A 19,921-nucleotide genomic window follows, 5' to 3' on the forward strand; every position below is an offset into this window, starting at 1 on the left:
TGGCTTTATTCTCTGACTCCATGATCCTCGGCTCTCAGTCCCAACTTCCCTCACTTGCAAAAACCAGGTTGTTGTGAAGGATAAAAGAGTTAACCCACTGAAAAAGCTTTGTGGATTGTAAAGCATCACATGAACATGTTATTTTTTATTATGACTGGAAACTTATTAGAGTCTGAACCTCTCACATCCATGTCTCAAGAACGTTCTGCCTCTTCCCCATTTCCCAGGCCCCTCTCAATTTAAAAGAAGAAAAAAAAAACTCCACATTTTCACTTTCTAAATATACAGACTGAACTTTAAGAACAAAACAGGTAAAACATGTCTTATCAAGCCTAAACTGAAAACAGCTGCAAATGTATAAAAGATACCAACAGATAGTGCTTCTGTGGTATGTCTGTGAATGAACCTGTTCGGGTTCTCAACCTCCCCCACACACACACAAAAAATTATATCCCTTATATCTTAAATAATTCTGCTGTTATTTCAAATCTTTGCATCTCATCTAAATCTTCATCCCTACTTACTGACACCGCCATCCCACCCCCATCTGGGGAACAGTGGAAGAAGCTGACTTTTTGTTTGACACCATCCACTTGGGCACATGTTGTATTGGTCTCTCCCAGAAAAGCATTTGCTATTTAATCCACTTACTAATAAAATCCTCAGAATTTCGAAGGTTCCCTGGCAGAGGAAGCATTAGCATGTGCACTTTATATTTATCAGTTTTATCATGGGGAAGCACTTGCCAAAGGGACTGAGAGCACACCTTCTGCATTCTCAGAGTTGGGAGGGGAGGAGATGAAGGGTGGAGCCACCAGATAGGTCACTCAGGTCTAATGACACACCTGGCTTGCCTCTTTCCAGGTGCTCAGCCAACCAGAACTCTTCAGTGCCCCCAGGCACAACTGGGAAAATTCCTCACCTGCCAGGCTTAAACCCAGCACCAAACAGCCTAAATCTACCAGGTACACAGGGCAGCAGAAAGGCCTACGGCCATAAAATATTCTAATCTGAGACATGGTAGGAAAGTAACCCTCTTGTTGCTCCTCAATTAGCCAGACAGTCCAGAGACCAAAACAATGCTCCCCTGGATCGAACACATACTGGAGAACAGGGTCCAGGATGGCGCTCCCTGCTTCAGGGAGCAGAAAGCCCCAGCAGGAGACACGTGCTACCAAACTGAGCTGCCTCTGCTGAATGGGGCCCTCTCCAGCACACCATACGAGGCTTATTTCCCAACAATCTAGTTGGCCAGAGACCATTTGGTTTCAATTAACATAAACCCATTCCCACTAACCTAAGGGGAGAAAAAAGCTAAGGGAATATGAGTTCATTATAAGGCCAAGGAGTCCATCAGAAGACCCCAGAATCAGAACGGCAGCCAGCCCTCAGGAGGGATGGAAACCAGGAAATGGAAAACCATCAGAAAATGAGACTATTCCCAAGGACCTTTATCTCATCTTCCACACAGCTATGTTGTGCTTGTCTAAAAAGCAGTTTTATTCATACTTCTCTGTACTCTTGGGTCCAACATCTACTCCCCAGTTAGAGGCTCCCTGAACTACAGTGTGCGCATCAAAGATAAACTAGGATTGCTGTCTCAATCCCAAATATTCAGGAGACAGAATTTAACTCAGCCTGGGTCAAATGTCTCTCCTTTGATCCAAACATCAGAGAAGAGGTGGGTGTGCTGGTCTCACTATAGAAAATATCTACCTGTCTTGCACAATTACAAAAAATAACAATATGAATGACAAAAGCTAAATGAACTCTGACCTTTGTCAAAGCCACAAGGTTTTCCAAAGGTATCCTGTCTTCTTATCATCACTCCAAGGAAGTGCAGCTCTATAGCCAGATCCTCAAAAAATAAACATCTTTGTAGCTTGCCTGTTGGTTGCTTGGGTTAGAGAAGAAAGCATTTTGCTGTTATCAAAGAGGAATTTATTTCTGGTTCTTGCTTTTTTCAGGGTTCTCAATGGGAGTCTTGCCTTGGAAGGGGCAGAACCTGGCTGATCCATGTTAAGTGTCCCGCACGCATGAAAGGCAAGGGTCAGGGAGACACAGGCACACAGAACAGAACACACAAACAGAACTTGCGCCTTCTGGGGCAGACTCAGAAAATAAAGCAATCTGCCAACCACACGAAGAATCTGTTCAGTGTAAAGGTTAAGTAAGGGCCCTACCTACAAAGGCCATTGGGTTTTTCTTCATGTGGCCCCAAAGAGTCCATCACTCTGGGTCTATTTCACCTAAGGCCACAAACACATTCCTCACAGATCATGGGCTGTTCTGTGTGGTTGCTAATAAGATCATCTGTTACAGTAGGCTTACAAATCCATTTACATTGATTTTAATTAATGAATCAATCCCTGGCCCTGAACAACTCGGTCCAGAGACAGTAAGCAATTCAAGATTCATTCTCTAATCCCAGTCTGCAATCTACATAAAAAAGAAGTTAACTCTTAGATCAATGAAAGACAAATAAAAATAATTGGATTTGCACCTCTCACAACATAAGAAAAAAAAAATCTCTTCCAAGTTTAGACAGGGACTCTTCACGTTAATAAGAGGAATATATTTTCACAGTAATTTCCAAACAAATGCACCTAAAACTAAGGGGCTTTTATATCAGCCTGAAATCTGGAAAACCATGGTCAAAAATGATGAATCCCAGTCCAACCTTTAAAATTAAAATAAGCCCAACTTCCTTAACAGCTTATCAGCCTTTAGTTCAGTCTGAAGTTGAACCGAAAATTACCCATACACAAAATACAAATGACAAGCAAGAATGAAGTGGCACTTGCCAGCCTGGCTGTGCGCTGAATTGGCCATGCCTCATTAAAAAGCCAGGCAAACTTTTGCATTCACTTTTATTTTATTCTTTCCAAAGGCTGAAACAGAATTTGACCTTTCTGAGCTGCTGCCAGCTATGAATTGAAAATAAGCTCCATTTAAAAGACAGCATCAATATCTAACTGCTCATCATCTCAAATTTCCCTTCCATCTCTCTCGGTGTCTTTTCACAACGCCTGGTCTACCCTGCTCTATTTTTAGACTTCTATCAGAATGTCCAGCGACTCCAGACAAACCTAAAGGGGGGGTGGAGGTCTCGTTTCAGTCTCATTTTCTCAAATCCCACACCTAGCTAACACCAATTAGTGTAGGAAAGGAACATTCGAGTTCATAAATGAAACTGAGTCACACTCAATTTTAATTTTTTTTCAAAGATCAAAAAAGCCCGTAAAATTGAGCGTTCACCAGTAAGCGTAAGGCAACAGTGAGTCCCAAGTCCACGTACACAGAACCACCACCCCAAGTCTGCTGTGACTCGGGAGCATATACACAGTGGGCGCTGCTCGAAAGGAGAAAAATAAATGCAAGTTGCAGCAGACACAATGTAAATGGGGAGGCTACTTCCTTATGTCTCTGCTACTCTCCAAAATATTTGCTAAAACAACTACCAAATTGATTTTGTAGTTGGGGAGACCAGCTTGAAACACTACAAAAAGAAGACATGTACACACACACAGAGACCCTGTGTGTACGGAAGTAAACTGCAAGCAGAGACAGACAAGCGCCTGGCGGCAGGCTGTGTCCGTTCGTTCTCTCTTCTTTCCTGTCTCTTCTCTCCTCTCTCAACTGATAGAACAACAAAAGAAGTTGATCCTGCAACTATACATATGGAATCCAGAGCTTTCTGCCTAGCATCTGCTTGCGTGCCCCCAAGTTTCAGGATTCACTGGAACACTAAAGTCCCTTGAAACCTTTGCCATGTGTTGGCTGGGCACTTCCCGGGACCCAGCCTGCTGCCCTTCCCGGTCAAGCTGTACGGGGCTGTGCGGGCTGTACTCAGCAGTGCAGAGTGTGCCAGCGCTGCCTGACGTTCAGACGAAGACCACAAATTATAAACAGTTTCAGTAAATTGACTCGAGTGCCTTTGTTCCTCAGACATACATCTTCCTACCGTGTACAAAGGCAGGCAGCAGAACCTAACCACCAACGCAGCTACAGCCAGGACTGGGAAAGGAAGTTATTGAAGCCTGGATTTCCTGCTTTTGCTTGTAGCCAAGAACTATGAGGCTTGTAGTGGTTTCAGGAACTGACTCATCTCATGATTCATGGATAAAATACTGCTTTTAATATGTTTCTGACCCTAAGTCTCAGGAACTTCAAAACCAACCTCAACCTATGCTTCACTCTTATTTGCAAATGAATATTCATAGCAAAACAAACAGGAGGACATCAGTTGCTGAAACAAGGAACACATCACGCTAATCACAGGGAAAAGCAGAATGTGGATATCACATGGGAAGCAGTCATCAAAGCTTAATCCACAGGCTGTGACTTGACAGCATCCAAACCTCCCAAAAGGGGATAACAGGTGGGATAAGGTTTATTTTTAGATGTCATTCCTCTAGATATAAAAATAGATTTAGCATAGCAATATTTTAATTCAGGCCCATCTGGGGTTATGACTGAATATCCTAGATGTACAGGAGCACGTAGCTAGAGATTAACCATTACAGCTACCAACCGAGTAGAGCTCAGAATAAGCTGACCAATGAATATCAGGGAATAAAGGACTTGCATTGGAACTCATTCTTCTCAAATCATCCTCTGCTGGAAGACTGCATGTCTGTATTTCCACCATCCTCTGACGGGCTTTCTCTCTCCCTGTGTACACATATACAGGCACGCATGTGCAAGCACACATGCACACACAGCCCAGTACTTAAGAGCAAAGCTCTCTAAAAGTACCCGATGTCTGGAGCTGGCACCTCTGGCTGCACCCCATGACATCCCCACAGATTTATTCCTTACGGAAAGGTCCCCACAAGGGAAAAGTTTCAAGCCTCTCTTGCCCCACAGATCCTTGGGTGCCCCCACCGCCACATGGATCAGTTTTAGGGATGTCTTTCAAAAGCATTTACAAGTTTCAACACAAGCCGAGTAGCACAGAGGGAGAGGGAAAAACAAGGACACAAAAACCCAGGCCGTTGTGGGGATGGTGGGGGTGGAGGACGCTGTAAGAACAGTTGACCAGGCAAGGCCAAAGTGCAGGGGCTGGCTGGCAGGCGCTGCGCGGCTGGGCTACTCCAGCAGATTTACTGACATGACGTCAGTGGCTCCCGTCCAGCTTTTTCTTTGGTAGCTTTTACCACTTGCCTCCTGAAGCCTCCACTATATTCGGGAGCCACAGGACCATAATGAAAATTCCCTTTGTGAAACTGAGTTTACCTCGGGGCATGGAGGTCTGCCTTGTGAATGACAGGGCTCTTCCCCCTGCTCTTGGAGCCCGTGGAGGAAAGGGGAGGGAATAATCCCCTACAATACTGTACTTTCCTTAATACAGAGGAACCATTAAAAGAAGCTCGCTGCTTTAAAAAAAAAAAAAAAGGCCGGGGTGGGGGTGAGGGGCATAAAATGGACTCCAAAATTTCATAAGCCAGGATGACTGGTTAATTTCTCAGTGGTTTCAGGAAGGATGGTAATTTTAAGACTACTCTCTCATGCCGCTGTGAGGCTGTGTTGGCTGGACTCTGAATGCATACAGCTTTGTTTCACCAACAAAGCAAAAAAGTACTTCTGAAGCTGAAACTCCAGGCCTGAATGGAACCTCTGAAGAAAGCATTATAAGCATATCTTTAAAATGAGCCCCTTTTTTACTCCCCCTAAGTGCATATTCTGTGATGTACCAGCATGGGCATAAAACAATTTCCAAGAAGCAAAGGCAGGAATTACTAAAAATAAGTTTAATAGCAGACTTGTTAAACAAAAAACACTCATCTGGGACTTACAGGCTTACTATCAGACCCTACAGCGGCACAACAATAGCTGTGTTCCGACAAGGACACCAATGTATTAATCTGCCTGAATCTACAAATCTTTAACTTTTGCCTATTTATAAAAATAATGGTTAGCAATAAATTCTTTAAATGACTAAGACATTAAATATACCCTATTTTAAACACTTTGGAGGAAATTACAAAGCTGGATTCAACTGGTATTTGTTGAAACAGGTGTGTGTAAATGGCCCCAAAAATATCATCAAAATGTAGCTTACAGTCTGAACGGCTTACAGCAGTAATAAGACAAGGAATCTCTCGTGTCCTGGTTAGGTATACATAATAGAAGAACAACCTACTGGGTAGACAAGAGTGATGGCACTGTCTTCTGTGAAGCCTAAATTAAAGTGAGCTGTGGCAAGTCAAATCACGAACTGTCCACTGGTAATCCTTTCTCTTTGGTCTTTTCCCCTTTTCCTTTCCTTTTTTTTTTTTTTTTTTTTTGAGACAATGTCCTACTTTGCAGCCTCAGCTATAGTGCCGCGGTGTCAGCCTAGCTCACAGCAACCTCAAACTCCCAGGTTCAAGGGATCCTCCTGACTCAGCCTCCAGAGTAGCTGGGATTTACAGGTACCTGCCACAACGCTCACCAGCTAACTTTATTTTTTAGTAGAGACAGGGTTTCCCTCTTGAGCTCCTGAGTTCAAGCAATCCTCTTGTCTCCGCCTCCCCAAGTGCTCGATTACAGGCCTGAGCCATCACCCTCAGCCAGTTTGGTCTTTTTCTTAAGGGTAGAAAAGGCAATATGACAAGAACAAGCGTGGAAGTAGCAAATGAGAGGCAAAGGGCCAGGCATGAGACAAGCGCACAATCAAAGATCTGATATGGTCAAGGATCCATTTCCAAAGGTGGGCGGGAGATTATTCAACAGAAGGGGGTGGAGAGGAGCAGAGGACCTAGCACACACATTGTAGTCGTGGAATACCATTTCCCACTACAAAGAACCCAAAACTCTGCAGAAATGATTCATTCTACAAGCAATTTTGGAACTTTTGCTGGAATGGCCATCAGAGCTGTTGTATAGGGTCTGACAATTAAGTTTGCAAATTTGTCCTAGAAAAAGTACTCTAAAGGACGGACTAGGCACAGCACCAGTGCATACTTCCCAAGGGGAGGTCACTGAAGGTGACACAGTGATGTTCAGCAATGAGGTATGTAGCACTTTTGCTAGGATGAGTTCTTGAACTTAACTGTCAGACCTCAAATAGACCAGATTAACCAAATAGTTGAGAGAACACTGCTCAAAAAAAGATGGAAGGAGAGAATTGGAATGGTGCCACTTTGCAAAGTCCTCATGAAATAACTGATAAAGACAGGGACCATGGATCAATGGTGCTAATATCACAAAGGGACAACTGGCCGTTATGCCTCCTACTAGAATACTCATTATGAAATATTACTGTCAAAAAAACAAAAATATTGGGCGGCGCCTGTGGCTCAGTGAGTAGGGCGCCGGCCCCATATGCCGAAGGTGGCGGGTTCAAACCCAGCCCCAGCCAAACTGCAACAAAAAAATAGCCGGGCGTTGTGGCGGGCGCCTGTAGTCCCAGCTACTTGGGAGGCTGAGGCAAGAGAATCACACAAGCCCAAGAGTTAGAGGTTGCTGTGAGCCGTGTGACGCCACGGCACTCTACCCGAGGGCGGTACAGTGAGACTCTGTCTCTACAAAAAATAAATAAATAAATAAAATATTTAAACCTAAATTAAATTGAAATTCCCATTTGCAGGAAATACAGAGGATAAGGGAACAGGATAAACAGCACCATAGAGATGCAACTGCAAAATCCAGAATGACAGAAAATCTGCAATTGAAACAATGGAGCTTTTATGGCAAATCAATTACAAGAGAGAAAAAAAGGCGGGGAGGAGAGATCTTTTGTGTGTGTGGTTTTTGGCCGGGGCTGGGTTTGAACCCGCCACCTCCGCATATGGGACCAGCGCCCTACTCCTTGAGCCACAGGCGCTGCCCAAAGGGAGGAGAGATCTTTAAAGAGCTTTAAAGAAACACAGAAAGGAACTATAACCTGTTGATCTTGTGTGAACCCTGATGGGAACAAACTATGAGAAAGCGTTTGTGAGACAAAGAAATTTGAACAGTAACTAGGTATTTGATACTAAGGAATTACTACTGTTAAAGTGCTAGTGTAATAATATTTTAGCTGTTTTTTTTTTTTAATAGAATCAATGCTGAAAAATTTACTGATGAGATGGGATAACACCCAGGATTGCTTCCAAATAAGCCGGTGGGAGAGGAGCCAGGAGTTTAGAAGAAAATAAGAATAGCCGTGAGTTGATGATTGCTGCTGAGTAATGACGGGTACAGGGAAGGGCACTGCTCATACTGTACTGAAACTTACTACAATAAAAGCACTGAAAATCTACAATAAAATGAAAATAAGACATTGAGCCTGACCCCATCCTTTAAAAAGAAAGATGTGGGGCAGCGCCTGTGGCTCAAGGAGTAGGGCACCAGCCCCATATGCCGGAGGTGGCAGGTTCAAACCTGGCCCCTGCCAAAAACGGCAACATAAATAAATAAAAATTAAGTGTTTAATAAAAAAAAAAAAAAAAGAAAGAAAGATGCTATGTAAGAGGTACCTGGCACTCTAATTCACAGCTACTAAATGATGGTAGTCACAATAAGAATAGTCAGCAGTTAACATGTATGAGACACTTCTGTACCAGAAGCTGTGCTAAGCTTCATTCAACCCACACTAACCTGTTAGGAAGGCCCTACCATGTCCATTTCACAGGTAAGCAAACTGGGATTCAGAAAGGTTAAAAAGGTTGCTCAAGGTCAAACAGATAAGTCAAGTACAGGAAATGGGTGTAATTCCACAAGTTCATAACCATAATGAGAAGGAGAATGAGTTATGTCTTTTCAAAATAGTAACAACTCTGAGGCGTGCTGGCAACTTTATACGCCAAAAGATTCAATCCAGTGTTAAAGAGAGCAGAAGCAATGCTTTTCTGATGACCATTTTTGGTGAAACCCTGGGTGGGAACTGCAGAGACGGGAGTCTCTGATCCCAAAATGATAAGAGGAAAAAGGGTGAAAAGTGGAGGGGGGAAGGGCGCGTGAGTGTGTTTTGGACTGAGACAAGGAATAATATAAAATAAGAAAGCAAAAGAGAAACTGCCTGAAGAAAGAGGGAGAAAAAAACAACAGAGCAGGAAATCCACCAAGAAGGGAAGCTGGGAAAAAAGCTTGAAACCAAACCCAGAGGAGGAAGATGAAAAAGTAAATAAATGAGCTCCTGTCCGACTCGTCCACTTCAGTTGGGAGGAAGCCCTCAGGCCTGAGAACTGGAGGGTGAAGGCAGAAGACCTCCAAATGGGCCGGGCGACCATACAGAGGCTCACTGTGGGCCATGCACTGTATTAATTTAAGCTCACACCCACAGAAGTACTGTTATTTTCTCCATTGTGTAGATGAGAAAACAGAGGCTTTGAGAAAATAAATACAGTAACTTACTCAAGACCACACAGCCAATAAGCAGAACTGGGCCTGAAACCAGGACCTGACCTCTAAGCTGTGCTTTTAGGCTATTCTGCTAAATCCATCAAGTGTACAGGTAGAGAGAGCAACACCACAACAGCCAACAGCAGAAAGACCTGCATGGAATTTTAAAAATGTATGAAGATTAAGATGGGGGCAGCTGCGTACTAGGAAGAAGCACAAGCCCCAGAAACTGGCAATCAAGACCACAACACATTTTGGCTCAGGTCACCAAAATTAGGTGGGTAGGAAGAAGAGAGTCTCAACCAGCCCACTCTCCCTCCATGTCAAAGACCGATACCAACCCCATTAGCAGCCCCATCACAAAGCCCCAATTTCTTCTTCAGAGGCCATTAGGAAGTTAACTCTCTCCTACCCATCACATGTCACAAGCCAAGGAAAATTTTTAGCAGGACACTTGGGTAAGAAACTCACTCCATCTTGCAGGTTCCCAAGCACTCCCATTATCAAGGAATGAAGTCAAGGTCACCTGCCTAAACAGTCATGAAGCCATTTCCATATCCAGGCCTTCAGGGTGGTTGTGGTGGGGGCCTAACTTATTCTGACTGACTGCCAACAAAGCACATTCCAAAGCAAAACCAGATAAACTGGCAGGTCTGGCTCCAAGCCTCCAAATCACATCAGCCCCCACCCACCCACCCACCTATGGAGCAAATGACACCCCCCCCACACCAGCAGTCTCAAAGATTGCTATAACCAGTCAGGGCATGAGGGACCCTAATTCCTACAGTTTTGGAGAGCGAAAACCTCAAAGGAGAGGTGAACTTTGTAATTTTCCAACAAGACCAATGATGGGGGTAAGACAAATCCCCTCTGAAAGGTTCAACTTGGTCACACTGAACTTTTTAAGACCTTAGCCACATTTGTATTGAAGACAGAGTAAAAAGGGCCACCAAGAAAACAAAGTGTCGTGTCCCCTCTTTTCTGGGCAAATACACTGAATGAGGAGAAGCCTACCTTTGTTTCAATGTCACCAACTACCTGAACTCCATTCAAAAGACACGGTAAGACCCAACAGGTGACTTAATATGTAGTCTTTTGTTCACCTGACAGCAGTAGTCACAAAAATCTAGAAACTGATTTCAAATTTTGGCTGTGTGACCTTACGCAGATTACTAAACCTCTCTGAGCTTCACCTTCCTCAACTACAAACAGAGCTCTTAAGTTTCAATTGATGCTGAAGAATGGGCTTAAGACATCACCTGGCCTCTCCGACTTCCCTTCCTATCCAAACTCTCCCACAGAGGCCCAGGAATTTGTGGAATTAAAAGAAGGGTTATACAGTGAACTCAGTTGCACTGCTCCTTCACAAAACCTGGCTCTGAGAGAAGAGCCCAAGGGTTAGGGTGGGATAGCTCAGATAACAAAGCGGTTCTCCAGGACTTGTCCACCTGAAGGCTCCCAGGCTCCTACATTTTATCTCTCTAAGGCTTTAGCACAAAAACAGGCTAGAGGGGCAGAGGGCCTCCAGCATAACGTTCCCCGAAAGGGAAACCAAAGATTTTCAAGTGATTTACCCAAAGTAGCAGAGAAAGCCAACAGCAGACAAAGGCTTCTCTACAAAGCCTGCCGTCCATGCCAGTTGTAAGTGAAGGAACCAAGATCCTAGCACATGAGGACTCCCACAACCAGGGATTTTCAATGAGCATGCCGTAGCACACCAGTGTGCCATTAGAGGATCTTAGCCGGGATGCAAAATTTTTTTTTTTTTTTTTTTTTGGCCAGGGCTGGGTTTGAACCCGCCACCTCCGGCATATGGGACCGGCGCCCTACTCCTTGAGCCACAGGCTTTTTTTTTTTTAATTTTTTTTTTTTTTTTTTAATTTCAGCTTGCTTGTTCATTCTTCTTTGTTTGAAGTACTCTTTTTTTTTGTTGTTGTTCATTTTCTTTCTTCTTTTTTTAAATGTTCTTCCTCTGGCGATGCTCTGTCCCATTGCCTCCCCAGTAGCTGGAATTACAGATGCCCACCACAACGTCTGGCTGGTTTTGATGTTAGTAGAGACGGGGTCTACTCTGGCTCACTGCTGCTCATACTGGTCACGAACCTCTGAGCTCAGGCAATCCACCCGCCTCGGCCTCGCACAGCGTCTGCAGGCGTGAGCCACCACGTCCGGCAGATGTGATGCAAAATTTTTAAAGATGATTAATTATTTTCTTAAGAAATTCAAAGCACAGTAAGTATATTCTTTTTACTTTTTTTTTTGATCAACATAATTTAAGTGTGCTGTGGAAGCTTAACTATAAGTTCAAGTGTGCCATGAAACAAAAAAAAGTTGAAAAACACTGCTCAAAATCCCTCTTCTAGTGAATCACCTCCACAAGGAAATAGTTCCCTTACTGAGCTTTCTTTTTTTTTTTTTTTGTAGAGACAGAGTCTCACTGTACCGCCCTCAGGTAGAGTGCCGTGGCGTCACACAGCTCACAGCAACCTCTAACTCTTGGGCTTACGCGATTCTCCTGCCTCAGCCTCCCGAGCAGCTGGGACTACAGGCGCCCGCCACAACGCCCGGCTTTTTTTTGTTGTTGTTGTTGCAGTTTGGCCGGGGCTGGGTTTGAACCCAGCCACCCTCGGCATATGGGGCCGGCGCCCTACTCACTGAGCCACAGGCGCCGCCCCCTTACTGAGCTTTCAATGACAAAGTCTAGAGGCCTCTGTTTTAGCTAGAACTGAAAGATACTATATTAGACCAAACACCTCTCTCCTGCCCAAAGTCACTGCGTAAGGCACATAATAAAATAACTACATAGTGGTATCAAAAGAACCATGGGGAACTAAACAGGTTGTAACAATGACTTCTGGTTTTAGGTAAAGTACTATAATTTCTTTTAAAATGTCTACATTTCCACCCAATTTTCCCTGCCTTATGTATTTAGGTGCATCATAGGACATCATTAAATAGTCTGCCCCAATAACAAAGGTGAGTTTGGAACCTAAAGAATGCCAAGAAAGCAGGTTCACAGGGGTCCTCAAACTTTCTAAACAGGGGGCCAGTTCCCTGTCCCTCAGACTGTTGGAGGACCAGACTATAGTTTAAAAAAAAAACTATGAACAAATTCCTATGCGCACTGCACATATCTTATTTTGAAGTAAAAAAACAAAACGGGAACAAATACAATCATAACGCCTCATGTGGCCTGCGGGGCCACAGTTTGAGGACCCCTGTAATCTAAAATATAATCTGAAATCTCCAAATTCCATACAGCACAAACCTTTTAGAATCCCACTAGGAAAAACTTGTTTCTAAATTAAACTTTGTTGGTCTAAAAGGAAATGAACCAGTGCTGAATCATTCTTATGAATGATGAGAAATCTTTTAAAAAAAATACTTATGAATTGATCCACAGAACTTCACAAGGTTTGAAATAATTTGGTTGAAATAATACAAGTTTGTAGACAAAGGTATTTTTCTGAAATTCCCCTCATTGAGGTTCTGGTCTCAGAAACAGCCTGGGACAATCCTTCAAGAATAATACTGCCACAAGCTTAGGCTTCCTGCCTAGGATTTTCTCTCTATTCTGCTTAACAGGAGTCTGCTCAACAGTTTCCTATTAGCAGGTTGGTTATATAATTTATTACCCAAACTGGGACATTTTGAGAGTAAAAGAAGATGCTATTAAGGATTATGCCAAAACAACAAGTATAAACCAGTGGGTGACACCTGTGGCTCAGCAAGTAGGGCGCTGGCCCCATATACCGAGGGTGGCAGGATCGAACCTGGCCCCGGCCAAACGGCAACAAAAAAATAGCCGGGTGTTGAGAAGGGCGCCTGTAGTCCCAGCTACTGCGGAGGCTGAGGCAAGAGAATCAAGCCCAAGAGCTGGAGGTTGCTGTGAGCTGTGATGCCACAGCACTGTACTGAGGGCGACAAAATGAGACTCTGTCTCTAAAAAAATAAATAAAAATAATTTAAAAAAAACAAGAAGTATAAACCAGGACTATACCAGACAGATACATAGCCACGAGAAACAATAAAGGACAACCCTTCAGAAAATACAAATGGATAAAACTGCCACCAACAGACATTGTGAGGAAGGCAGTCAGGATCTGGTGGCAAGACACAGGAACAAAAAAGACTAAGTTAAAATTAAGAAAAAACTGTGTAGAGCAAAACCTAAAGCTCAAGGTGTATCAATTAAACTGACTCTGGGTTCATTTTTTTCTGCCATCTTAAGTCAATTGACTAATCAGATTCAAGGCTTGATTTGTGGCCGCACATGCCTTCCAGGCGTCTCTTCTTCATTATCGCAGACCTTTATGATGTAGTTCTTGGATTAAAGGATAAGCCACAAAAATAGGTAACAGGGTAAGCATTTCTCATTAGGCAGCAAGTCACTGCACACTACGGAAACTCATGCTTTCTAAAGTAAAGTAGTCTTTCATTTTATACGTCTAATGGACATCTTTAAAAAGAACTATATGTGTTTTCCTGGCTCCTCACTAAAATCAATAAACTAGTTCAAACATAAACTCTTCTCAGTAGGTCTGAATCAGTCTTAATCACTGGACTACCAAAAAAAAAATATATATATATATACACATGTACAGACAGAGTGCTGGGAATACCATGGTGGACACAGCAAAACGCTGTTCAGTGTGACAGCCAGATTTGGGTTTGTTTTTTGTTGTTGTTGCAGTTTGGCTGGGGCTGGGTTTGAACTCGCCACCCTAGGTATATGGGGCCAGCACTCCACTCACTGAGCCACAGGTTTGTTTGTTTTTTTTAATGATATATACTTCACATGCCATAAAATTCACCCTTTTAAAGTATGTAATTCAAGTGATTTTAGGAGGATCACATGGTTGTGAATCAGAGTTTTTAAATCTATCTTCCTTGTTAACTGTTTGTCTGCTTCTAAAAGCTTCTCTTCCCAATCAGACTAAGCTCCACAACATCTTATAATTTTTTAATTTAGAACTGAGAAACCAGACTAACTAACATGCTGTTCTGTTCATAGTGCTTGACAGACAACAGGAAAAGATGTCAATAAAATGCAGGTGGTCCCTGGCCTAGGCTTACACAAAGCAATCTTAACTGCTCAGACCAGTCGCCGGGAGTGACCCCAATCTAAAAACACAGGGACTGACACACCCTCGAGTACAGCTGGGAATCTGAGCAGCGCAGGACTGGTTTAGGGCAGCTGGTTTTGAAAACAAAAGTTTCTACCCACCAACTTCCAGAAAGGATTCAGCTCCTCCACCCAAGAAGTACCTAGAGTTAAAACACTGAACTTGGGTTAACAAACATCCTCTTAAGTATGCAAAGAGAGGAGCTACCATTTATCTGAATACACTTAAGATCCAGAGAAAGGGAGTCCTATGAGAACAGTAAAGATTTAATTCTGGAGCTCGGAGTACCTGAAGGAACAGGATGGCCCAGGTTTGAAAAGCGGTCGCACCTGCAGCTCTGGCCTCCTGCTCCAGCACTTGGTACTCCAAGTAGTTAACATCACCCCCATTTTCCAGGTGACAAAACCGAGGGCACAAAGAAGCTAAGGAGCCCAACAGGGACAGCAAAGTTACCCCACCTGCCTGCCACCTGAAACTCTGTGCCCTCAGCACCCCAGTGGGGAATAATTTACTCAATGGTTTTGCCAGCAGGCCGAAGACTCTAAGCATCAATTTCACTATGAAAAGATGAGTTACCCACAACCACCTTAGAAGAAATGTTGAACCCAACCCCAATGTTAAGAGTGTGGCTTTCAAGCAACAACCTAAGGAAAAGGTTTTTCTTTGGGACAGATGAGGTTGCACCATGCTACGCACATTTTGAACTATTTCCTTTTAATTTGTACTACCATTTGACAAGAAATGACCGCAAATATTTACTGATGCATTTTCTCCACTTCATGAATAAGGGAAGTGGGTTTCAAATCAGTTAATGGTCAAGCGCTTCATGAGATTGCCTCGGCCTCTCCTGGATTTCAATCCTTTTGCCTGAGACCAGAAGTCTGATTTTTTTTTAATTTATTTATTTTTATTAAACCATAGCTGTGTACATTAGTATGATCGTGGGGCACCATACACTTGGTTCATAGATCGTCTGACACATTTTCATCACATTAGTTAACATAGCTTTTGTAGCATTTTCTTAGTTATTTTGCTAAGACTTTTACATTCCACATTTACTAGGATTCACATATACCTTTGTAAGATGCACCGCACGTGTAATCCCATTAATCCCCCTCCTTCCCCCTCCCTCCCCTCCCTTTCCTCTTTCTCCCTATTCTTAGGTTGTAACTGGGTTATAGCTTTCATGTGAAGGTCCTACATTAGTTTCATAACAAGGGTGAGTACATTGGGTACTTTTTCTTCCATTCTTGAGACACTTTACTAAGAAGAATATGTTCCAGCTCCATCCATGTAAACATGAAAGAGGTAAAGTCTCCATCTTTCTTTAAGGCTGCATAATATTCCATGGTGTACATATACCAATCCAGCAACATATCAAACAAATCATACATCATGACCAAGTCGGTTTTATCCCAGGGTCTCAAGGCTGGTTCAATATACGTAAATCTATAAATGTAATTCAGCACATAAACAAATTAAAAAACAAAGACCATATGATTCTCTCAATCGATGCAGAAAAAGCTTTTGATAACATCCAACATCAATTCATGATCAGAACACTTAAGAAAATTGGTATAGAAGGGACATTTCTTAAACTGATAGAGGCCATCTACAGCAAACCCACAGCCAATATCATATTAAATGGAGTTAAATTGGAATCATTTCCACTTAGATCTGGAACCAGACAAGGCTGCCCATTGTCTCCATTGCTCAGAAGTCTGATTCTTCTAAGTAAATGCCTCAGCCTGAGTGTTCCTCACGATTCTCTGTCCAGCTGACTTGGCAGAAAATCCTTAAAGATCTGCTATACACAGATACCATCTAAAGTTGCTATTGACTGAGCACTTACTATACTATGCATATCTGGTACATGCTAAGTACTCTATCAAAATTTATGGAGCTGGAACGAGGCTTGTAGAGAGGAAGTAATCTGTTCAAGGCCACACTAGCACTGAGTGGAGCCAAGCTGAGCCAAGGTGTGTCCAACTCCAAATCTCTGCTTTTAAACCCACATTATTCTGCCTCATTTTTCCAAACTAAACTCAGAAACAGACTACTCTTCATATCGATCCGTTCCTTCCTTCCTTTTTGTTCCCCTTCAATTCATTGCTGAAATCCGTACTAGCCCGTTATTGGCAATAAACCGTCTCTATCGATATGCAAGGGTTGGTGGAGTTCATTACACAGGAGGATATTTCAGTTTGTTTTCTAACAGCCAAGCCCCACTCTAGCCCCAAATGACACATCTGGCAAAAACCTTGCAGCTCCTTCAAGGCCCAACTCCAACATCTTTTCCCCTACGAAGCTTTTTTCAGTCCCAAACACCTGACAATGAGGCTCTTTGGATACCACTGAATTTTCTCCCTCATTCCAGTATTACACAAGGAAGTCTACACTCCTAAAAAATACAAACATGTAAAAAAATCCCACTCTCTCAAAGCAACCACTGTCAATAATGTATAATCTCCCAGATCTCTCCCTTTTGGCTAGAGATGCAAACGTGCTGTTTCAACATTTCACCAACTCGAAGACATCACTGACGGTAAGATGCAACACATTTAAAAAAAAAAAAAAAAAACTACTGCCAAATAAACGATGCCAGAATTCTTCCTCATCACTTAGAAATGATATTTTATACATACTGAAATGTTTATCCTGTATCAATCTTGTGCATGTATAAAAAGGAATATATGAGCTAAATAACTTGGGTAAGATATACCTAAAACAACTTCTCAGAGTGATCAGCATCCATGCAAGTCCACACACCAGCAGTTCTCAACCTGTGGGTTGAGACCCCTTTGTAACTATGAAAATACATCGCACCATTAGAAAGGTCGAGAACCACTGCCCTGCACTACCACTCTCTGTGACAAGGGCATTCTTAGGAACATTCATGCTGGGGGGGAGAAGGGGCCTCCTTTCCAGCGCCTTCACCCCACAGCAGGGCTTTTCAACCTTTTTTATCTCATGGCACACTTGAACCTATAGTTAAGCTTCCATGGCACACTTAAATTACATTGATCCAAAAAAGAGTTTTTTAAAAAAAAAAAAAAAAAAAAAGAATGTATTTACTGCGCTTTGAGCCTCTTTGGAAAATAATTAATGATCTTTAAAAATTTTCCCAGCACACCAATTGAAAATCACAACTCTACAGACTTTGATGAATATATGCAACATCGAAGGTCATGACCACCACCTAGCCTGCCATGATTGTCAAACATGTCCCAATTTCAAAAATGTGCAAGTATGTAAAAAAATGTGCACCTTAGAATTCATGAAATAGGATATACACAGCCTTCTCACTGGATTGTGATTACTTCTTTACATGTCTGTTTCCCTTCCTAAACCGTAAACTTCTTAGGGTAGGGGAATTTTACTGATCGCCATTCACTGGCCACCTTTTCCTAATATCCAGCTCCCTGGCACACAGTAGCACCTGTAAATGTTTAAATGCTCAGTAGCAAGTAGCAGCTCTATGAAAACCAGGAGCATCTGGATTTCAAAGTGCCCAAGGTGCTGGGAGGAAAAAAAGACAGGAAAGAATGAAAAGTATGGTGGTTTATTTACAGGTCCATCTCTGGAACGCCATCAGGATCACCCTTCCTACCCCCTCATTCTCCAATGTCAAGGGATACCAAGTGAGGAACTCCAAGAACATTCCCACTACTCATAAAGCAAAACCTCTGCAAGCAGCAAGAACAGAACTCAGTCTTCTAACCCCTCACCAAAAGGCCTGACGCACACCTCCACAATCACATCTGGAAACAACTGGTAAGCTCCCCAGGGGTGAGTAACAGATGAACGTTCAGCACAGAGAAGGTGGTTCTGGTTCATTTTACTGCTTCCCCTGCATGGAAAGGTGAGACCTTATTTGGGGCAGGCTTACTTTTAAAACCAAGAAAATCTTAGTGAATTCCATAAAGATTCAGTCTATGTTCCTGAGTTCCCTGCCTCACAAATAGAAGGTAGAAAAATCAATCACATTAGGAATTAGAAGAGGTGACCAAATTTAATCTGGTTCTATCTGAGGATAAAAATTAGAATATCTAGAGCAATGGTTCCCGGCCAAGAGCAGATACTAGAAATAGTATCCTTTTAGAAACACTGTAACACTGCCCCTAGTCCAACTGTCCCCCAGTCCAAGTCTCCCCAGAGCTAGTACCCAGGCCGTAAAAGCTCTACAGAGGATACGATGCCAATGTGAAGGTGGGAACCACTGATACCTAAGACAGGCTCTCTGGGGCTGGAGTAGGGGCAGGGCACAGTGAGTCCCAGCACCTGGGAGGTGTAACACTTGCTGGTGTAATCCCAGCACTTGGGAGGCCAAGGTAGGTGAATTGCCGGAGCTCACAGGTTCAAGACCAGCCTGAGCAAGAGCGAGACCTCATCTCTAACAATAGCCGGGCGCTGTGGCAGGAGCCTATAGCCTCATCTACTTGGGAGGCTAAGGCATGACAATCGCTTAAGCCCAGGAGTTTGAGGTTGCTGTGAGCTGTGACACCATGCCACTCTACCAAGGTCTCCAAAAAAAGAAGCTGACTTGTGTGTCAGTCAGATCCATCCTGAATTAGCCATGTAAATGAATCCATGTTTCCTGAATTACAGACCCAAAAGTTAAAAGGTGAGGGGCCTGGAAAGGTGAGTGAGAATCCACAGGCCAGGGGCGCTGGAAGAGGGACAGTCTTGTCCTAGCTTCCTCAGTGCCTGACACATATCAAGAACACAAGTATATCCTGAAGGAGATTTCATGGGTCATGCACACCACCCAACTCCCACTGAGCCACCTATTGTGTGCATGCTCAAGCCCTCTTGATGCATCAGTGTAAGAGGATTGATTTAGTTTTGCTTTGGCTCCACTGGACACCTGAATGATATTCTAGAGGCCTTCCCCACTTCAACAATCCCCATACATAAAGGAAGCCACCTCCAAATCACAGATGGCACATTCCCTGATTTCAAGTTATGCAGAAGTTAATCGTTTTTGCATCTTATGCTTCAGGTAAAATTTAAAGGTGAAAGGAAATTAGGAAAGTATTCAGCTGCCTAACAAAACTAGAATATTTTCATCAAAAGAAGAAAAAACAATATCAACCTTACCTCTTCGACATTTAAAACAAAAGCAAGCTTTGAAATAAAAGAATTTCTTGGCTCTCCCAATTTGAAATGCCATTAATGCTATTAAGTATATGTGTTCTATTTTTCTCTCAATGACAATACTTGAGAGTCTTCCAACTGCCCCAGATTTCAAGATGGGGGCTGACAGCTCCTTCAGCTGATGGGGCTCTTTCTAACTCTCACCACCATTGTCTCCGAAAGGCTTTGAGATGAAAAGGCAGCCAGGGAGAAAGGATTGAAAAAAGATTCCACCAAAGGAAGCATCGGCTCACAATGGTTTCAGAATCAGTTAGCCCTGAAGACACCCCCAGCCACAGAGCGATGGGTGATCTGAAAATGAAGCATATCAAAATGCTATTGATAAGCTA

General features: G+C 43.0%; 1 protein-coding gene across 4 annotated transcripts in view; it reads right to left on the minus strand.

Annotated features, from left to right (window-relative positions):
• TEAD1 (TEA domain transcription factor 1) overlaps positions 1 to 19,921 on the minus strand; it is a 265,733-nt gene that overhangs the window by 238,766 nt on the left and 7,046 nt on the right. The window contains exon 1 of one of the 4 annotated variants that reach the window (XM_053560913.1): positions 1,777 to 1,815. The exons of the other annotated variants lie outside the window; for them this stretch is intronic. The gene's annotated coding sequence lies outside the window, so the exon portion shown is untranslated. Of the gene's footprint in view, positions 1 to 1,776; positions 1,816 to 19,921 lie in introns of those variants that run through there. 4 annotated transcript variants of the gene reach the window in all.

The sequence above is a fragment of the Nycticebus coucang genome, chromosome 14 (assembly GCF_027406575.1).
Source record: "Nycticebus coucang isolate mNycCou1 chromosome 14, mNycCou1.pri, whole genome shotgun sequence".
Taxonomy (NCBI): Eukaryota; Metazoa; Chordata; class Mammalia; order Primates; family Lorisidae; genus Nycticebus; species Nycticebus coucang.